The sequence below is a fragment of the Engraulis encrasicolus genome, chromosome 17 (assembly GCF_034702125.1).
Source record: "Engraulis encrasicolus isolate BLACKSEA-1 chromosome 17, IST_EnEncr_1.0, whole genome shotgun sequence".
Classification (NCBI taxonomy): domain Eukaryota; kingdom Metazoa; phylum Chordata; class Actinopteri; order Clupeiformes; family Engraulidae; genus Engraulis; species Engraulis encrasicolus.
In genome coordinates, this window is record NC_085873.1 from 21,919,936 (window position 1) to 21,943,203 (window position 23,268).

Here is a 23,268-nt window from a genome sequence, read left to right on the forward strand (position 1 = left end):
TGCACAGGCCAGACTTAAAATTTATACTGAGGAAGACCTGCAAGAACACACTGCATCAGTCCCGCAGCACACACAGAGCATTCATGCTACTGTAGGCACCACATGGGATCCTGCTGCCTACTCCTCAGTTCCCTTGCAAGCCCAATTAAAAAAGCCTTCTTTCACGCTGCTACCTCCTGTAGTTCAGGTACAAGACCAACCTACTTCAGTACTTCAGCACATACCGAACAGTCATGACATTGTAGGCTCCACATTGAAACCTGCGGCCTACTCTTTTGTTCCTTTGCCAGCTCCATTAAGCAGGCCTTCTTTCACCCTGCCACCTCCTGTTGCCCGCCTACAAGACCACCTTAGTTCAGCACCTCAGCTTATACAGAGCGCTCATGCCACTGCAGGCACCATGTTGGATCCTGCGGCCCGTTCATTTGTACCTGTTCAAGTTCCAGCAAGTTGGCCCTCTGCTACACTTCCACCTCCTATGGCTCTCTCACATGGCCACAGCATTGAAACAGCAGCACCTGCCTGTACAGCGGTTCCTCAAGTTGACATGCAAGCCACCTCTGCTGACTCCACCAATGACCTTGTACGGATGCTTGCTGATGCAATAGCAGCCAACAGAATTCCTATTCCGGAGCCTGCTATCTTTTTTGGAAATCCTTTACAATATACTGACTGGAAGATGTCCTTTAACACACTTATCCATCGTAAGAACCTACCGGCTCAGGAAAAACTCTTCTTCCTGCGAAAGTATGTAGGAGGAGAGGCCAAGCGTGCAGTTGAAGGATATTCTCTTGTCGGAACAGAAGACGCGTATACAGCTGCATGGAGCATGCTTGATGATCGTTTTGGAAACCCTTTTGTTATTGGCAAGGCATACAGAGACAAAATTCAATCATGGCACAAAATCTCCTCTAGAGACGGCAAGGACCTCCGGGAGTTTGCAGATTTCCTGACCAGTGTCACAACAGCCATGTCTCATACTCAAGGTTTGCAAACATTAAACGACTGCGTCGAGATTCAAAAAATCGCTGCCAAATTGCCAGACTGGTTGAGTTCCCGCTGGAACCGAACAGCAACGCTGTTTCAGTATGAACACAAGGTCTTTCCTGACTTTAAGTTATTTGTTACGTTTCTCAACACAGAAGCCAGGATAGCTTGCAATCCCATTACGTCATTCCAAGCACTGAAAGAGTCAGAGCAAGAAAATTATAGACCAAGTGATTCAGATCACAAGCTTCACAGATACCGCAATGCCTCTGCGAAAACTCTCTCTACAAGCTCAAGTGAAAAGGCCAGTTATGTATGCAAGTTCTGCAAATGGTCTGGACATTCTCTGAACAAATGCAGGAAATTCATGGAAATGCCAGTTGAGGATAGAGTGAAGTTTGTGCAACTAGAGAAATTGTGCTTTGGCTGTCTTAAGGTTGGACACAGCTCCAAGGCCTGTGCTGCAAGAAGTGTCTGTGAGAGGTGTGAGAAACGCCATCCAACTTGTCTACATCAAGATCGCGAGAAGAGCACAACATCTCAATCTCATCAGCTGCAGCAAGCGGTCAGTGGGGAACCTGCTGAAAGCAAACATGAGCAACCCAATGAACATGTAGAGGTACAGCAAGCAACTTCAAACAGAGTCATCCAGCAGGACAGAAACACCCACACATCATCAATTCTCCCTGTGTACGTGTCATCAACAGCTAATCCTGAGGAAGAGATTTTAGTGTATGCTTTGCTTGACACTCAGAGCGACACTACCTTTATTCTGAAGGATGTAGCTGACCTGTTGCATGTAGAGAGAGATCCTGTGAGGCTCAAGATTTCGACAATTACATCGAGATCGATGGTTGTGTCAAGCAGCAAGATGCGTGGCCTACAAGTAAGAGGCTTGATGTCTGATGAGAGAATCAATCTTCCAATAACATACACAAGAGAATACATACCTGCCAATAAGTCTGATATACCCACCTGTAAGACTGCCAGGGGTTGGCCTCATTTGGAACGCCTAGCTGACAAGATGCCGCCTGAGCTTGACTGTGAGGTTGGATTGTTAATCGGTTACAATTGCCCCCAAGTTCTGCTTCCCAGAGGCGTGGTGAGTGGAAAGGAAGGCCAACCATTTGCCCAGAAGTCAGTGTTGGGGTGGAGCATCATTGGCTACAGCAATCTGGATAATGATTTAGCAGATGACATTGGAATCAGTCACCGAGTCATCTCAAGAGAAATCACTCCAACACCCGAGCCACTTAAGTCTGAGGTCCACTTTGTGTATCGAACTAAGGTGAAAGAAATGCTCACTCCAGCAGACATACTGAAGATCTTTGAGTCTGATTTCACAGAGAGCAGTGGAGAAGATGGAGTGCTGTCTCAAGAAGATCTTCGTTTTCTAGCCAAGCTGAAAGAGGGCATCAAGCAAAAGGATGACGGACATTTTGAAATGCCATTACCCTTTAAGCAGGACAAGCCAGCACTGCCAAGTAATGTAGCTTGTGCTGAACACCGTCTCCAGTGCCTAAAGAGACGTTTCAGGAAAGACGAGCAATACTGTAAAGACTACAGGGCCTTCATGACAGACATCATAGCTCGTGGCGACGCAGAGAAGGTTCCTAATGAGGAGATCAGTAAGCAGCCTGCTTGGTACATCCCACACCATGGGGTTTATCACCCTCAGAAACCGGGCAAGATTCGGGTGGTATTTGACTGCTCTGCGAGATTCAAGGGCATATGCCTGAATGAACATCTTTTGACTGGACCAGATCTCACAAACACCCTCATAGGAGTCCTGTGTCGCTTCCGCAAGGGTCAAGTTGCCATCATGTGCGATGTGGAACGCATGTTCCATCAGTTCCATGTTGCCAAAGAAGACCAGGATTACCTCCGCTTCTTGTGGTGGGAGGGTGATGAGTTGGAAGCACAGCCATCAGTGTTTCGTATGCGAGTACATCTCTTCGGTGCTGCCTCTTCGCCTGGGTGTGCCAACTTTGGGCTCAAGCATCTTGCTACTCAAGGTGAGGGAAAGTTCAGCCAAGCTGCAGCAAGATTCGTCCAGCGCAACTTCTATGTTGATGATGGATTGACAAGCGTTGAAAGTGATGAGGAAGCTGTGCAGCTAGTGAAAGACGCTAGAGACCTCTGCAAGTCTGGTAACCTCCACCTGCACAAGTTCGTCTCCAACAGCAAGCAGGTGATCGCATCATTGCCAAGAGAGGAATGTGCGGAAAGTGCTGCAGACTTGGATTTTGATCTAGGCCAGGCTAAGGTGGAACGAGCACTTGGAGTGCAGTGGTGCGTTTCATCTGACACATTCCAGTTCAGAGTAACTGTTAAAGAAAACCCATTCACTAGAAGAGGTGTTCTCTCCACAGTAGCGTCAGTGTTCGATCCACTAGGGTTTGTGGCACCCTTCATTCTGACAGGGAAAAAGATATTGCAAACCATGTGCAGAGATAAAGTAGGCTGGGATGAGCCACTTACAGAGGAGCTGAAGCCGTGCTGGGAGTTATGGCTCAGAGTATTGGCAGAGGACGCGCTCAACTTCTTGGAAAACCGAAAAGCTTTTGGGTGCTTTTGGGTGAGCTTTTGAGTGCGTGGTACCACGCACTGATGAAGGCTTGTTAGCCGAAACGCGTTTGCTTTTTGGACATGGTGGTAATATAAATAAATAATGAGACGCAGTTTGTGAGTGCGGATTTCTTCTTCCTTAAGTTATGGCTCAGAGATCTTCAAGACTTAGCCACAGTTAAGATATCACGTTGCTATGTGCCACCAGCATGTAAGGATGTTCTGAGTTATGAATTGCACAACTTCGCTGATGCTAGTGTGTTTGGTTATGGAGTCTGCTCTTACCTTAGAACAGTGATGAAGAACAGAGAAGTGCATTGCTCACTAGTTATGGGCAAAGCAAGAGTGGCCCCAACGAAGGTGACAACGATTCCCAGACTGGAGCTTTCTGCAGCAGTTGTGGCCAGCAGGATCGGCGACCTGCTTCAGAGAGAACTGGAGTTGGATGAACTCAGTCAATTCTATTGGACAGACTCAAAGGTTGTTCTGGGCTATATTAACAATGATGCAAGACGGTTTCAAGTTTTTGTAGCCAATAGAATACAGCAAATCAAATCCAGCACAGAGCCTTGCCAATGGAGGTATGTGGCCACAGAACACAACCCAGCGGACCATGCATCTCGTGGGCTCACTGCAAATGAACTTCTCAAGTCCAACTGGTTCACTGGACCAAATTTCCTGTGGCAAAGAGACCTCCCTGAGGAGGAGATCAAGGGAGAAGTCTGTGTTGATGACCCAGAACTCAGAAGGGCCCAAGTCCTCACGACAAAGGCAACTGAGCAAACACCTCTGTTAAGCCGCTTGCAAAAGTTTTCAGACTGGGGAAGAATGATCAAGGCCACAGCCAGACTTAAGCGTCTTGCAAGGACTTTGAAAGGACTCAAAGAAAGCTCAGAGTTGACAACGCTGGATGAGAGGAAAGATGCTGAGCTATTCATCATTCGTCTGGTTCAAGAAGACGTGTTCTGTGCAGAAATCAAGGCTCTTAAAGAAAAACAGGAAGTTACGTCAACTCAAGCCTTCAGGCTGCACAAGTTACACCCATTTGTGGACAAGCACAATATCTTGAGGGTGGGAGGAAGACTGACTAAAGCAACACTCCATTCCGACGTTAAGCAACCTGCTATTCTCCCAAAGGGCCATCATGTCTCTCGGCTTCTCATTAAACATTTTCATGAACAAATTTGTCATCAAGGCCGTGGTATGACGATGAATGAGATCAGGTCTAAGGGCTTTTGGATTCTGGGATGTAGCAGTGAAGTGTCTTCCATCATATACCTGTGTTTGAAGTGCAGGAAATATCGCAAGAGCACGCAAGAGCAAGTCATGGCAGATTTACCCCCTGAAAGGTTAGCGGCTACTCCTCCATTTACTTATAGCGGCATGGACTGCTTCGGTCCCTTCTATGTGAAAGAGGGAAGAAAGGAGTTGAAAAGATATGGCCTCCTGTTTACATGTATGTGCTCAAGGGCAGTTCATATTGAAGCACTTACTGATCTCAGTTCAGACTCATTCCTGAATGCATTGCGCTGCTTTATCTCCATTCGTGGGAATGTCAGGCAGCTCCACAGTGATCAAGGCACAAACTTTGTTGGCGCAAAAAGAGAGTTCCAAGAACTCATGAAAGGATCCACTGAAGAGCGCATGAAAGAGCTGGGCTGTAGTTTCATTTTCAACCCGCCCTCCTCCAGTCACATGGGTGGAGTTTGGGAGCGACAGATCCGAACAGTGCGAAGTGTCTTGACGGCCATCTTGGATCAGTCTGGCAGAGCCTTGGACAGCTCATCGCTGAGAACATTCATGTATGAAGCAATGGCGATAGTGAATAGCCGACCTTTGACATCTGAGAATCTGAATGATCCATTAGCACCAGAGCCATTAACACCCAATCATATTTTGACAATGAAGTCTGAAATAATTGCCCCTCCTCCTGGAGAGTTCTCTAGGGAAGACCTTTATCTGAGGAAGAGGTGGAGAAGAGTTCAATATCTAGCCAATGAGTTCTGGCGCAGATGGAGGAAAGAATATATATTGAACTTGCAACAAAGAGAAAAGTGGTACAAGAACCGCCGGAACACAAAAGTGAATGACATTGTTTTACTGCAAGATGACCTAGCCCCACGAAACCATTGGAAGCTGGCCAAGGTCGTTGAAGTCTTTCCAGGGTCAGACGGCCGGGTCAGAAAGATCAAACTTTTAGTCAGTGATGCAACATTGAATGATAAAGGTGTACGCACCACTAAACCTGTGTATCTAGAGAGGCCCATACACAAAATAGTCTCCTTACTTGAGTCAGAATAAGATATTAGTTTAATCAAGGTGATTAATTCATTACCTATCTTTCATGCTTATGTGTAGTGTGCGTGTGGGTGTGGGTGTGTGTGTGTGTTGGTCGTGTGAACTTACCTCTACGGTTCCATTATCTCACGTTGTGTGATGGTGGGAGTGTGGCTGCAGCCATAAAGGCTGGCAGGATTTTTCTTTTTGCACATTTCATGTTTGCACAAATAAAGATGTTTTATTTATATTTTGTACTTGAAAATATTGCACATTTTGTATGACGATTATGACTATTAAAATTATGTTTTATTATGGAGAAAGATTGTACATTGAATGTGAAATGCACTCAAACTCCCACGATGCATTGTAGATGATGATGTCACTTCCTCTTCAAAGTTAATGAATGAAGGCTACTACTAGCGTTGATGTTTTTGGCATGGAGAAAGGGTAGCGTTTGTTTAGCTCCCACAACTTTACCTCAAGTGTGTCTGAAGCACAAGGCTTCATCAAGTTTTACTCTAAGCTGAAAGTTGAAGTCAACATTTTCCTCTTGGTCTATAACCCGGCAAAGTGGTATGTTGTATTTTATTTTATCTTCTGTTTTTATAACATTGGAGTCTGTGTGTGTGTTTATGGATATATGAGTAATGTTGTTATGTGTTTGTCTGTGTTTGTGTCAGTTCTACGGTGTACAATAAAGAAACACATCAGTACGAGAACCTGGTCTTGGCGTTAATACCGAGGGGAGAAACAACATAAGTAATCATTGAAAAACAAAAACAAAAAAACTTAATCATAAAGATGATTATTTGAAGAAGGCTAGGCCTACACAATGCCATTCTTCTAACCAAAAGATCTATAGCCCATAGAGTCATAATATTTTACCCCTATTTACAAAAACATCTTACACCAACACATCTTACAAGAAACAACTCAGAACCAATTCCTCATTCATGCCTTTTGGAATAAGTGTATCGAGCTGGTGGATCCAATAAGCTTCTCTCTGTAGTAACAACTTATCCCTGTCACCACCCCTACGTGGCGTTTGCACAACCTCAATGCCCATGTATTGCAATTGTCTCGCTTCATGTTTTACCGCATTGAAGTGCCTGGCCACCGCTGACTTCTCATCATGATTGCGAATAGAACTCTTGTGTTCACAGATTCTAGTTTTTAATTCACGTTTGGTCTTGCCTACATAATAGAGATCACAGGGGCATTTAAGTAAATACACCACATACTTGGTGTTGCATGTGATCCTGCCTCTGACCCGTATCATTTTATCAGTTACCGTGTGCTTGAAACTATCACCTTTCATCATGGCATAGCAATGTATGCAATTATGACACGGAAAATTGCCACTGGGAACTCGTGACATAAAATGCGAGGGCTTTTTGGAGAGGTCACGTAAATTTTGGGTTCTTTTGTAGAAGTTGCGGGGTGCATTGGTGAACGCAGAGGATATCTGGGGGTCAGTTTGCAAGATGTGCCAATGTTTTTTCTCGATGTGCTTCAGGGGTTCAGCTATGGGACTATATGTAGATACCAACGCTATGGACTGGTCCGCATTCTTAAGTTTAGGTTGTAGCAAGTCTGATCGTGGTGTTGCTCTCACTTTGTTGAGGTGGTGACTTAGAGTTTCACGTTTGTACCCTCTATGTTGAAAGTTATCGCAGAGGGCAGTAGCATGTCTTTCAAACGCGTCTGCTGACGTACAGATGCGCTTTACGCGCGTCAGCTGGCTATAGGGTAGATTACGTTTCAATGAGGGTGAATGGTAACTGCCATATTGTAGAAATGTATTCCTATCGGTGTCCTTCTTGTACAATTCAGTCTGAAGACATGTGCCCACTTTATTTACCTTCACGTCCAGAAAGGAAATACTGTTTTTATTGTGTTCCAACGTGAATTTTATAGATCTCATTTGTGCGTTCATGTAATTATGAAAATCATGCAGGCTGTTGACGTCACCACTCCATATTATGAACAGGTCATCAATAAATCTCCAATGATGCTTAATGAACTTAAAATAGGGGTTGTTATTGTAGAGAAAATCAAACTCAAATTTTCCCATAAACAAATTCGCATAATTCGGGGCCATGGGTGAACCATTGCTGAGCCTCGCAGTTGGAGATAGTATTGGTCCTGAAACTCCTGAAGTAATTCTTGGTCAGTACCTCATTCGTTAAACACAACAGAAAATCAGTGGACGGTTCTTGTATGGGTCTTTGCATTAAATAATGTCGCATAGCATTCATTCCCCATCATCGTGTGGAATACTGGGGTATAAACTAGACACGTCCATGGTGCACAAAACATCATCCTGATCAACATGACAGTCACTCAGTTTATTGAGGAAGTCCATAGTGTCTCTTAAATAAGAAGGCAGAGAGTGAACCAAGTCCTTGATGTGTGAGTCTACGAACTGGGACATGGGTTCGGTCACTGACCCAATTCCAGACACAATAGGACGGCCGGGAGGATTTTGCAAATCTTTGTGGATTTTTGGGAGCGTGTACAGCACTGGGCGTTTGGGATTGGCTGGGGTCATGTATTTATATTCATCCTCATTAATTTCCCCCTCCCGCCAAGCTCGTTTCAAAACACATTTGATTTCATCACAAAATTTGTGCGTAGGATCTGAGCTCAAGCATTTGTATACATCAGAGTCACACAATTGTCTTTCAATCTCAGACACGTATGCCTTTTTATCCTGTACAATCACAGCGCCTCCTTTGTCAGCATTGCGAATCACAATGGTCTCATTATTCATCAACTCCATCAGCGCTTTTTTCTCTGATTGCAGGAGGTTAGGATAAACAGTGTTGACGTCATTTTGCATACACAAGTCCAGTGCTTCTTTTTCCACCAACCGGCAAAAAGTGTCTATAGAGGCGTTATTAGTTTGAGGGACAAAGGTGCTTTTCAATTTAAATCGCTTTTGCGTCACCAATTGTGATTGTCCAGCTTGGTTGTCACTCACTTTTTAGTAAAAGGCCTTCAATCTTATACTTCTAAAGAACTTAAACAACTCTACCTTTGTGGTGAAGGAGTCCGCTCTTCTAGAGGATGAGGATGAATGAGGATGAATATAAATACATGACCCCAGCCAATCCCAAACGCCCAGTGCTGTACACGCTCCCAAAAATCCACAAAGATTTGCAAAATCCTCCCGGCCGTCCTATTGTGTCTGGAATTGGGTCAGTGACCGAACCCATGTCCCAGTTCGTAGACTCACACATCAAGGACTTGGTTCACTCTCTGCCTTCTTATTTAAGAGACACTATGGACTTCCTCAATAAACTGAGTGACTGTCATGTTGATCAGGATGATGTTTTGTGCACCATGGACGTGTCTAGTTTATACCCCAGTATTCCACACGATGATGGGGAATGAATGCTATGCGACATTATTTAATGCAAAGACCCATACAAGAACCGTCCACTGATTTTCTGTTGTGTTTAACGAATGAGGTACTGACCAAGAATTACTTTAAGTTTCAGGACCAATACTATCTCCAACTGCGAGGCTCAGCAATGGTTCACCCATGGCCCCGAATTATGCGAATTTGTTTATGGGAAAATTTGAGTTTGATTTTCTCTACAATAACAACCCCTATTTTAAGTTCATTAAGCATCATTGGAGATTTATTGATGACCTGTTCATAATATGGAGTGGTGACGTCAACAGCCTGCATGATTTTCATAATTACATGAACGCACAAATGAGATCTATAAAATTCACGTTGGAACACAATAAAAACAGTATTTCCTTTCTGGACGTGAAGGTAAATAAAGTGGGCACATGTCTTCAGACTGAATTGTACAAGAAGGACACCGATAGGAATACATTTCTACAATATGGCAGTTACCATTCACCCTCATTGAAACGTAATCTACCCTATAGCCAGCTGACGCGCGTAAAGCGCATCTGTACGTCAGCAGACGCGTTTGAAAGACATGCTACTGCCCTCTGCGATAACTTTCAACATAGAGGGTACAAACGTGAAACTCTAAGTCACCACCTCAACAAAGTGAGAGCAACACCACGATCAGACTTGCTACAACCTAAACTTAAGAATGCGGACCAGTCCATAGCGTTGGTATCTACATATAGTCCCATAGCTGAACCCCTGAAGCACATCGAGAAAAAACATTGGCACATCTTGCAAACTGACCCCCAGATATCCTCTGCGTTCACCAATGCACCCCGCAACTTCTACAAAAGAACCCAAAATTTACGTGACCTCTCCAAAAAGCCCTCGCATTTTATGTCACGAGTTCCCAGTGGCAATTTTCCGTGTCATAATTGCATACATTGCTATGCCATGAAGAAAGGTGATAGTTTCAAGCACACGGTAACTGATAAAACTAGAATGGGCACTCGGTAGAGCGCAAACCTTCGCCTACGCCACTTATTTTTTTCTGGCCATCTTCAAAGTGTGGGGCATAACATTCTCCAAATTTTGGTGTTAGTTTCATTTAAATTGGACAGGAATATCGTAATATTACATTTTTGGCCCAGTCTTGACCTCTTATTCAATTCAGCATGCAACACGTTCTTCTGGCATATAGTGCTTGGCAAAGAAAAACATTTTTGACCTTTTCGTGAACTTGACCTTGACCTTTGACCCAATCACTCCCAAAAAGTAGTCGTTGTTCCTTGGGTCATGACCAATCATCCCACTAAATGTCATAAAAATCGGTTCAATTTACATTTGACCTTTTCGTGACCTTGACCTTTGACCCAATCACTCCCAAAAAGTAATTGATTGTTCATTGGGTCATGACCAATCATCCCACTAAATTTCATAAAAATCGGCTCAATTTACGTTTTTGACCTTTTCGTGACCTTGACCTGGACCTTTGACCTTTGACCCAATCACTCCCAAAAAGTAATCGATTGTTCCTTGGGTCATGACCAATCATCCCACTAAATGTCATAAAAATCGGCTCAATGTACGTTTTTGACCTTTTCGTGACCTTGACCTTTGACCCAATCACTCCCAAAAACTAATCAATTGTTCCTTGGGTCATGACCAATCATCCCACTAAATTTCATAAAAATCGGCTCAATGTACGTTTTTGACCTTTTCGTGACCTTGCCCTTGACCTTTGACCTTTGACCCAATCACTCCCAAAAACTAATCAATTGTTCCTTGGGTCATGACCAATCATCCCACAAAATTTCATAAAAATCGGCTCAGTTCTGTCTGAGTTATACGAAGTACAAACAAACATTTTGACCTTGACCTTTGACCCAATCACTCCCAAAAACTAATCGATTCTTCCTTGGGTCATGCCCAATCATCCCACAAAATTTCATAAAAATCGGCTCAGTTTTGACTGAGTTAGACGAAGTACAAACAAACAAACAAACAAACAAACAGACAGACAGACATATTGACAAATAAATACACGGCGGGCAAAACATAACCTTCTGGCGAAGGTAATGATACGGGTCAGAGGCAGGATCACATGCAACACCAAGTATGTGGTGTATTTACTTAAATGCCCCTGTGATCTCTATTATGTAGGCAAGACCAAACGTGAATTAAAAACTAGAATCTGTGAACACAAGAGTTCTATTCGCAATCATGATGAGAAGTCAGCGGTGGCCAGGCACTTCAATGCGGTAAAACATGAAGCGAGACAATTGCAATACATGGGCATTGAGGTTGTGCAAACGCCACGTAGGGGTGGTGACAGGGATAAGTTGTTACTACAGAGAGAAGCTTATTGGATCCACCAGCTCGATACACTTATTCCAAAAGGCATGAATGAGGAATTGGTTCTGAGTTGTTTCTTGTAAGATGTGTTGGTGTAAGATGTTTTTGTAAATAGGGGTAAAATATTATGACTCTATGGGCTATAGATCTTTTGGTTAGAAGAATGGCATTGTGTAGGCCTAGCCTTCTTCAAATAATCATCTTTATGATTAAGTTTTTTTGTTTTTGTTTTTCAATGATTACTTATGTATTTAATTTTACTTTTCCATTCTGGGATATTTGGTATCAGATTTTGTAACACATTGTAGTCTGATTTCACTCCCCCTAGGGGAAGTAACATGTAACTTTGGGTGTCAATCATGGGGTCACAGGTGTTCACCCTATTTTAGGGCACACCTACCACCTATGGGTGCAAACGCCATTACACGCTGAAGAAGGGCTCTGCCCGAAACGTTCGTGGGCGAATAAACAAAAAAGAAATCTGAAGAGTGCTGTCCTTCGCTTCATTTATTCATTCAAGTTTTTGTGGGATTCAGCACCCAGTTAAAAGTTGTTAAGTAGCCTATTTAGGCGATCGTGTGAGCGCGTCTTCTCCACTTCCTGTGTGAATGTAGCCTGTGTGAGTGAGTTTCCTGTTATGTCGTGGTGAGAGCACGATTCATTTGTTTATTTTGTACATTTTCTTTGAGGGATGTTTCTTTCTTTTGTTTAATTATTTTCTTTTGACTTGAGTTGGGAACTTCAATTTGAATTCTTTTGTTTTTGTCTCTGTAACTACTGAGTGTGCGCGGCTTGTAGCCTAAACCAATGCCCCTGGCCTGATGGTAACTTACTAATTCCCATCAGTCCTGCTCTCGCCTGTAGCAATCTCTTTCTGTGGCGAGTTAGATTTTGCTGGTGGTCCCTGCAACGCAGTTTATTTCATTTTGTTTGTCTTTATTTGCTGGGCAAGTGGCAGGCCCTTGATTACCCCTTTATTTACCCTTTCTTTTCTGTTAACAGGTGCAGGTAATCCCGGAGGGAGGTCCTCTTCCCCCCTGGTGGTGGGTCCGGTCACATGGTGTGCAGTGAATTGCAGTGCAGTGCAGTGTTACCTGTGTGTGAGTGCAATAATTCACCTTCACTAAAGCCGGGCATACACTGTGCGATATTTTCACTCGTGGGTCTTAAGCTTCTGCTCACACTGCACGATGGAATTTTACTGTTCAAAAGTTCACAGCTCACGACTCACGTCCTCACACTACACGAGACGACAGTCGGATGCGAGCGAAATGCTTCCACCGGCCCTATTAATTTGTGCATGTGAAGTGTCAAATCGGGTCGTAGCACTGCTTTAACTGTGCGATTTACGCACGAGCCACGACCAGAATTTCAAACCGTTTTGATTTTATTGCGAGCCTGCGATTGCACGATCGTGAGGCGAAATCGCTTGTCATTACCCCATGTACACTGCACGATGCGAGACTCACGATTGACCTGCTATTGAGCAAGAAATCGGCCCGACTCTCAAAAAGTCGTGCGAGTGCCAAATCGGGGCAAAAGTCACACAGTGTAAGCCCAGCTTTAGTGTGTGCATGGGCACGCATGTTTGTGTGTACTTATCCAAGGTCTATACAGGGGGCTTAGTATAATTCCCACCTCTTGGGTGCACCTGCCCTGTATTTGAGAACCCTCCCTTTTTGTACCGATTTGTGTGAGTGTGTATGCGAGTGTGAGTGTGTGTGTGCATTGTGGTGTGCATTATTTTAAATATCCGGATTTTTATATTCATATGTGAAAGTGTTAATAAAGAGATTATTTTGTTATGGAATCCACGTTTCCTCATTACTGCAACAGAACTTGTGTGGGGGTCAAATCTAAGGTTTTCATACAGTCCCTGGGCTGTAGTTCCCATTCTTATCCCAGGGTGGCGTAGTCTATTTAGTAAGAAAAACTGTGAAATTTAGAGTTTAAAACTCTCCTGTCCTTACCACTTGGTTACATTATGATTTATTTTCAGATTTCCACATGACCGTTACAGTTTACAGTTTTCCAGTCCAGATTCACTTGCTCTGTGGTTATTGACTTGGGTTACGAACAGACTCCACCAAGTGGTAAGGAAGAGAACTGCAGCTAACAGAAGCAGTTTTGTTTTGATGGCATTGATTTGTTAGAACTACCGGTATATCTCCTTATAGTCGAAATAATATTATTATCATACCTTTATTTATATGTGGCACATTTAGGATGTAGCCTATGTAATGTCTGAAGAAATGGATAATGGAAAAAATAATTACCACACAAGATTTTGATGTGACCATGTGTAGGCTAAACTGTGGAGTGATTGCAAGAAACAAAGACATTTGCTGCAACGAAGACAGCGTTTTAAGGTTGGCCTACACCGTTTAATATATTTTGTTGACTTATGGTTGTGCTTTGAAGTAGCTAGGTTTGGCTTATTTGCTGTATGGTGGGTTTATTGCACAATGTAGACAGACTTTTTGTAAGCTATAGCCTACTCTTCTAAAAATCCCCACACTCAAAACTTTGTGCCCGTGCTCATCCTGTCTTCCTTAAACAATATTAGGCCTACAAACTGTCAAAATGACAGTGGAGTGCACATTTACAGTAGTGTGATGTAGCCTAATCTGGAACTAGTAGGCCTACTAATGCTTTGGGTTTTTGAAGTGGGTATACTGTAAATTTGAGTATTTTTTGATGTGGGTACACTGTATATATACACTGTATATAAAAGGTAATTTCGAGCCCTGTTACAGAGGCTACATTTAAAATTCAGAAATTTGTAAACCTATCCAATTACATTTCCTGACTATCTAATTTAAAATGTAGAGGTTACCCCTCCTGACGTTTGTATGCGCTGATAGCGACAGGTTGGTGCGTCATGCCCAGCTTTTATTGAATAAAGAGAGATCCGTGTGAGTGCACTCCTTGCACCTTCCTTGCACTTGTGATCAGTGACTGAAGGCGCTTGCCGTAAAAAGCACATTCTTTCATGAGATGTAATCTAATTCAAAAAATGTGTACTCTCTGGACACCCAAAGGATGCCTTCACCGACTTGTTGGCTTTTCAGCTCTGCCTCTGTCAACACCCGAAAGACTAGCAAGTGATGTCATCCCCCCTCCCACATAGCCAATGCAACCCTTTCAACAGGGCCACGCAGAGTGGACAGTTGAATGCTGCTTAAAATAAGTCGATAATGAATAAAATATTATGCGCAACGTCTACAAGAAGTAATGGCTATTATTACCGTTGCGCGTAAAGATGAGGAAGGGATGGATAGATGGATTGATGCTGTCCTATGGAAGGGGGCGTCAAACAGTCTACATGACATCTTCAGCATAAAATGGTGATCTAATAATTTTAATGCAGTGATATTGACTGAAATTCGGTCATAATGGCGTCTCGCACTACACATGCTCGGATGTTGAGTGCCAGAGGCGAATAGCCAACAGCCAAATGAAGGCATTTCTCGGGGTATCCAGAGTTTAAGCATTTTTTATTATTACATCCAATCAACTACAGTAAGAGCTTTCTCCAGCAAGCGCCTTCAGTCATTGATCACACAGCCGTCTCTTTTTCCTCCGTCATCGTAAAAAGCCCCAATCACACTGTCAAGTAAAGGAAGGATGAATCACTGCACACTATATTCTGGTAGTTTATTTGGTGAACAACGCGTTTCGCTGTTGCTTCATCAGGTTCACCCTCCTTTCTTTACTTGGATTACTTTTACTGCACATCACAGGCACCTGGAGAGTGGTTGTGCACAGGGACGCTACTTTGAGTACAAACTGTTCACTAGTTAGGATATGGATAATAACATGCATAGACATGGTAGACCCAAAACAGAGACCCAAAGACAGTGCGACATACCTGCTATGGCTGCACGCAGTGCAGTGTGTGTGTCTGCATCGCGCGTAGTGAAAATGTGCAATGATTAAAAGGATCCCATTGTCCTATTATTTCATAAAGCCGTTGCATAGGCCAATTTTCCATGTTTGCAATGCGCGTGGTTTGGAGATCTTGTAATGTAGACTACAATAGTGGGAATTAAGAATTAATTTCTCATTCACAATTCCGGACATTTATCGTTCATTTAAAGTAATGCCAACTTCTAGCCTACATTTTAGCTCAATGGATAGATCTAGCCTATTCTAGAAAATGCATTAATTGATTTCTGCCATACGTGACATGCAATGGGTGAGTGGTGATAGGGTCTGATCTTCATTGGTTTGTTTCTTTTTGTGATGGTTCAAATCCTGACAGACGGTCATCAAACTTTTTTGCGCAGCTTTGATTGATCAGCTTGTAAAGTATGAGTGTAACAGACATTCACATTCACACTTCAGTTGCAACGTCATCCTGACAGGAGAAGAACGAGCTTTTCCACAGCATGCTTTATGGCCATGGGTGCAGGATCATTCCCAAGAGTTCATTCACTGTATGGGTGGCATTTGTCCGAAGATATATGTTTTTATAACGAATAGGCCTAGGCTACCTAATACTGTGACACTGAAGAAGGCTCTGTGCAGCCGAAACTTTTGTCATGTCAGTCCCTGCAAAGTTAAAATAAAATAAAACCACAAGAAAGAAGAAAAATTGAGTGCGATCCATTCCCTACTACTAGATTAGAGCGCGGTGTGTGGAAGATTACCTAATACAAATAAAATAATTGCTCAAGAGCATTGCCTTTAGCCTACAGTTAAAAATAGCGTTAAACCAGGACAGTTAAGCTTGCCGTCTTTAAGACGCAAAGTAAATAGGCTATCATAGCATCACAGTTGACACAGCAGCGAAAATAAGGTAGCATTAATTGTGTAAGTATATAAAATAATAGCAATGTGACTGGACACAGGGGGGGGGGCTGAAGTGCATGGTGTTATAACAGTAAAAGCACTAAAATGCCATCGGCAAATAGTAAATAAAATAATAATTTAGTTTGGTTGCTGTAGCCTAATATTTCACGAAGGGGTCGGCATCGGACTTATGCATCGGGTTATGCATTTGAAGTTTTTGAAAAACCTGTGAATGACTGCTGCTTAAAAGACATAATTTATTGGGGATGTTATAGTCAATGCAGTCACCACTTGTCCCCTTATAGCTGATGGCTTGTTGCTACTAGCATTGTGTGGAGATTTGAAACGTGTACTTTTACAACTCGAGACTTGTTTACTTCTATGTGGATATTTTTTTCGTTCTGTAAAATTACGGACAATGCAATGAACTGCCTTCTGTGACTTTCTGATGCTTCGTGGAATTAATCGCTAGTGTCCGCCGTGTGGGTTCCTGCTGTTTTGTTTGTTTGTTTGTTTGTTTGTAGTTGTTTTAACATTAGGCCAACATGGGACGGCTATCCTCATCTGAAAGTTAACTAGCAAAACTTAACGCGAGGCGCACACACTTTCTACATGGTTCATTTTTTGTTTTGTGGTCATTGCATTTGTGGTAGGCACACACATTTAATAAAACAGGCTATGAAAATAAAAGGGTAATAAAAAAGGCAGCTTGAACTAAAAATTTAAAATAGCCTAATAAAAATAGAGCTGCACGCACTTTCTACATGTTTCAATTTTTGTTTTGTGGTCATTGCATTGTGGTGGTAGACACACACGTTTAATAAAATATGAAATTAATAATAAAATGGGCAGACTAAACGTCTGCCCAGTTGCACGAAAGGTCTGCATGGATTGAATGGAACGTCCTTAGGTCTTCCACGAAACGTCCTCAGGTACTCTACGAAACGCAGCATGCCTTATACGAATGGTCCCAAGCTTTATACGAAAGGCCCCTCGGAAGAATGCGTTAAACGAATCATCTCACAACCTGGCAGATACATTTACTGTGATTTTTGCAGAACTGAGTTAGTCTTAACATGGTGGGATGAATTCATTTGCATGAGCGGTTGCAGAATAGAGCTAGGTTCACACACATCGCCACCCAGAGGGGTGGAGACTTAGGTGCCCCATAGAATGTCTATGTATTCCAGTGAAGCATGGAGGCGAAAAAGCGAGGAGAGTACAGGCGATGGAATGTGGGCGGATTCCGAATTTAAAATATTTGAACTTCAAGCGAGGCGAGTAAGCGAGTAACCAATTGGAATGCAGCGATTGGATAACTGACAGTACTTCTCGCTTTTGCATTGGCAGTTAAACCTGTAGGAACATTTAGCAAACGTTCCATGAGTGAGTGGAGAGTTCTGTGTGTGAATGTAGCTTGAGGCACCTAAGTCACGCTCTCCTACTTCTGGTCCACGGGGCTTTAACTCGCAACATTTTGAATGGGAGTGAATGAAACGAGTCAAGCTGAATCCTCATTCTGTTTGGCATGTGCTCTGGATTTCACATATGATAGGAGTTTTGATGACAGCAATTTAGCTATTTTAAAGGTTTGGATTGGCGTCGTAAGACCACTCATTTTCAGCAGGCAAGACAGGTTACTTTAGTTTTTGTGCTAAACAAGAGACTGCAATGTGCGCCTCATGTATTTGGCGTAAATTGAGGCTGAAGGTGTACAGTCAGCCCTACCGCTGCCAGGTTTGCCAGATGAGACTGATGATTTCCAGCCCAAAAAATTCTCAGGGGTTGCAGAATAGGGAGTTGGTAGAATTTCTCTACGTACTGTCACTGCTGTTCGCCCTGTCACAAGTGAAGCTGCTGTCTGAGTCGATGCCACTGGAGTTGAATGTCACAAAGCCAAGTCCTGGTCCCTCTCCTACGTTCTCCATGATCCATGTCTGGAATGCAGACACGCGAGCGTAGACATCTGGAGCCGTGCCTGTGCCACACGGGACCCCAAAGTTGGTGATCCCCGACTGCACCCACTTGGAGCCTTGTTTACACTGCAGAGGACCTCCAGAATCTCCCTGGTCACACAGAGGGGAGGACATCACAAGAGGGGGATTTAGTACTTAATTGCCACATCAAAGAAAACTCTTAATTTTAAAGTCAGTGCCGTACATGACTCACAGCTTTACCCTTCTTCTCACCGGCACCAGTGTGGGGCACATTACTTATTCAAAGAAGTAACTGAGTTACACCAACTACAAAGTAACTAGTTGCTAGTTACTATTGCATTACCTTTTCTTTCAACAAATGTTAGGGACTTACATACAATGGTTTAACAGGATATTCATCCATGTCCAGTGATCATAGACTGAATGTGACAACGTATCGCCAAACAAAATTGTGGTTGGAAGTAGGGCTGTCCTAAACGATAATTTTTCTCCTGAACAACTATTTTTTTTCGAATAGTCGATTAGTCAAACGATTAATTTTTCAAGTACTCTAGCACTTTAATCTTCAAGAAAATTGGGGGGAAAAGAGAAATAAAACGTTAAAATTAGGTCCCTGAGGTCACAATGAGCTTTAAATCATAGTAGCTTATTTACTCCGAGATACAACGTCCAATTCATACGTGCTGGGCAATTTTAGGTTTCAATAAAGTAATAAAGCATTAGTAAAGTAAGAAAAAAGTATTGAATTAAATTAAACGATTAGTCGACTATGAAAATTCTTGTCGACCAATTTTTATAGATGGTTACTCACGATTAGTCGATTAATCGTCCCAGCCCTAGTTGGAAGTACATTAGATGCTTCCTAAAACGCTATCAGCATTGTCCTCTTTGAGCCACCATACTTTCACAAGGAAGTGGGAAATTACATTGAAACGAAATGGGCACTGAATGTTACCAATAAATTAGCCATAACATAATTTGTTGGGGGTGAGGAGGTTTGTGTGATAATGATGAATCACAATCGGGAACTATTTGGGACCATTTTACTCCAAAATGTAATAAGTTACATTGTAATGCAAAAAGCAAACTTTCTCATGTACAGTAAGACAGAACTTGTTACTGTTAGCGCAAAGTAATACAAAAGTTTAGCAGAATATGTAGCCTGAAAGAAATGTCTGCTCATTTGAACGAATCGTCTGCATGGGTTGAATGCAACGTCTACTAACAAAACCTCAATTGAACGAATCGTCCGTCTGCCTGAAAGAAAAGGGAGAGACTCAGTAAAATATAGAGCTTGTTCGGCCAACATCTCGCATCGCAGAACCCCTTGACATTGGATTACAGCCTAATCTGACTTTTAAGCAGCTTCTTCAGTAATGCACAGCAACGGGGCTTACAACAGCAAAGTAATTCATTAGATAGAATAAATACTAGAAAATATAGAATACATTTCTAGAATTTGTAGAATAAATTACTAGAAAAAGGAATGGCGTTGGTAACGGCGTTTATTTTAACACTGTTGTAGCCGTGGACACACTTGACTTTTATTTTGATGGGTGCAGTGGGCATCTGGCGAGAGCGAGATAAAAGCACCATAGTGCTAGCTAGCTGTGGGACTCACTAGTTCGACGCCGTGTCGCCCGAGGGGTTGTACTTACGTCTTACGTCATTTAGAGCAGAGCAAAGATGTGCGCGTCCCCGCAGACAGCTGACGGCTCTGGAGACGGTGCAGAGAGGTTGATAGCCAGAATAGGCCGACGTGTTGTTCAGTCTCAGTAGGCTGCAGCATGATTAGATGTGTAATCAAACATTTCAAATAAGCAATTTAGCCGACGATAGGCTACTGACTGAGGTTTGAGAGTTTTATAAAAAAATGCTGACATTCCAAAATAAGCCATTTAGCCGACGAGGCTTACTCTGATGCAACCACATGAACCTACTACTATAAAATATGTTCTTCTGGGAGGTTTTTTTAAATGCCGACATTTAGCCGACGATGCGCAGGCTGATGCAATCACAAGTGGCATAGGCTACCAGTTCTTTCGTGAGGTTTTTTTTTATTCCGGCATTTCAAATAAGCAATGTAGCTGACAATACTCAGGCTGATACAACCACAAGTGGCATAGGCTACATGGCAAAATTGGTTCTTTTAGGCTATTAGTTTTTTTTTTAATTGCCGTCAAGACAATAGCCTACACAGACACACATAGGCCTACATTCCAGATGAATTCGAGTACACAACTGTTGCAAAGCATAGGCTAGGCCTATATAATCTTTTTTTCTTGTATAAATCAGTACAGGACGTGTGGGTAAAGGCTTTAAGGCAGTGTTCACTAGATATGAACACTGAAAACGTGTCCAAACGTTTATGTCCTCATTTCAATGTCAACGTCAACTCTAGCAGGTAGCTCCGATTGGAAAATAAATATCAACACGTTTATGCCCCCTAATGTCAACGTCAATTCTAGCAGTAGCTCTGATTGGAAAATAAATATCAAAATGGCACAACAAGCATATAATGTTGTTCACAATGTAGGCTACTGTCAAAATAGGCTACATGTACGTCAATACGGTAAGTTTATTTAGAACCCAGACAATGTCAACTAACATAAGGCTTCAAAAACAAACCTACGCATTTAAGGAAAAGCATAACCAGCGTAAATGGCTTTTTTGTGGGTGCTTACTTAGAGCCCTACTTTCAACAAACATAGAACACACGTAGGAAACGCAAGATGTTTTTTTTTTTGGTGGATGCTTATTTAGAGCCCTGATAATGTGATCTAACAAAAGACATGGGTTAAATTTAAAGTAGTAGGCCTACTCACTATCGTCATTGTTCGTCATTGTTCTTTTGACACTTGACAGCATCTCATAAACCGCGGTTTCGTGGCGAAGTGCACAAGCGCTCTTATGATTGACTACGCACAACCCAAATCCCGAAGTGCACGAGTGCTCTCATGAACGAGTATGCACAACCCAAATCCCGCCCATTCTGGGCGACACGGCGTCGAACTAGTGAGTCCCAGCTAGCTGTGTGATGCTAGGTCTTTGAGACATACATATACAGCTGTAGCGTTTGTTCTACCTCTCCCATGCCTGCTTGGATGCAGGTGCGGGAAGGGTGGGTTCACCTTTTAATCAACTTAAGAACAGAGAAGCATGTCTAGTTTGTTAATTGCTGACACCATTTGGAGCTCTGTCGCGGCGTTGATATTCCACTGGTTGGAGTGGGGTCGAATGGCTGTCTGTTGTGGTGTTAACCACTCCTATCCCTTCCCTGACAAACTACCAGTATGGTGGCGTGCATACTTTGTTGGTGGCCTGTGTAGTTGCTACTCGTGAGCATGGTCAGGCAATCTGAAAGCTCTTCCTCGATGTGCTGTAGTCAGTAGCCATGTGTAGCCATCTGATCAGGGGGAGGAATTTTGTGCCACCATCGTTACCTGTAAAAGATGGCTCCAATGTTGCACTCACTTTTGCACTGAGGAAAGTCCAGGAGGACTGAAACGTTTGCACCTTTTATTTTCTTTTTTTTTTCTTCACCCTTCTGGACTTCACCAAGTAAAAAGAACACTCTGAAAAAACATTCTGTGTGCGAGTCACCCCTGCAAACAACCATCGTTACTATGCAACATCCCTAGAGGGGTGCACCACTGTTCTATTCCCAAATTGTTTGTTTCGTTTCGTTTCCATCTTCCTTCAGGACATCCGAGACAAAGGGGCTCGTGTAAGTGATTTATGTATGAAAAACAAGTGCATACATGGGCCTAGTGCAATTATTATAGTGCAGTAATTGCCAATGACCTTTGGAATGGTTTCTGGTTGCTGTAGTGGGAGACCAAACGTAGCATAATCTACAAACGCCAACTCCGGTGAAGTTGGGACGTTTGGTAAACAGTGAATAAAATGAGTACATATGTCCCCCAAAACAATATTTTTTCTCGGTTTTAACACTTAATATGTTGTCTTTTCACTATTCTCCATCTAATGAATAGATTGAATGTTTTGAAAATGATAGCATTTTGATTTTATTCACTGTTTACCAAACGTCCCAACTTCACCGGAGTTGGGGTTTGTAATACAAGCGTCTGACCAATCCAGATTTTGCCTACAGGCAGTTTTCTTTATTGCTTGTTTTGTTTGAGGTTTTGTGTTATTTCATATTCATTTTTGTTTGTGTTATATATATTTTTGTACTAACAATTTTTGCAGTGCATTGTCTGCCGTTTGGTACATTTGCACATTTTGTAATTGCCTGCCCTGAATATTGTACTGCACATGTCCAGAGTTTTTATTGTGTCCATGACTGAGCCCATGCTGCAACTACGTTAACAAAAGAGAAGAATCACTGAAAGTACTGCCCATGTTTAAAGTTTACATTATGTCCATGACTGAGCTCAGGAGGCAACTATAAAAGAACTCTGAATTGTACGACATTTGTATTTCTAGTTATTCTTGTTGACCGGTTCCAGTTAAGTTGAATCAAGTGTTTGATGGTTCCGATGTGCTTACTTGTTTATATTTTGTTTATGTTATTGTATTTTAATATTTATTTTACCTGTCCAGGGACTGCAGATAGAAATGAGCTATATAGCTATAATCTGGCACAAGCCATCTTTTTACTTCTGTAATCAATGTGTATTGTGCATGGTCCCTGTTGAACTAAACTAAAAAAAAGTTAACTAAACTATGTGAAGCTGGCCCCCCCTCCGACCCAAAATGCTGAAATGACACTGCAGATTGTGCCACGTTTGTGCCGGATTGTGCTGTAAAAAAAATGTAATTAATACATTTTCAATGGGCAGCCCCCTCCACATACAAATTTCTCCATAGTAGTCTCAATCGAAGGGAATTTGTTTGTGCTCATTTTGCTGTGAAAATTAACGCTTCAATCACTTGTTTTTTGAAGTTACAGCCGTTTTATTTCATTATTAAGCTGTTATTATGCGATTATTTTATTAATAGCACAAACGA

General features: G+C 42.5%; 1 pseudogene; it reads right to left on the reverse strand.

The window, feature by feature from the left end:
• The window catches only part of LOC134466945 (transmembrane protease serine 9-like), a 37,468-nt pseudogene extending 18,901 nt beyond the window's left edge, over positions 1-18,567 (reverse strand).
• Between the last annotated feature and the right edge of the window lie 4,701 nt (positions 18,568-23,268).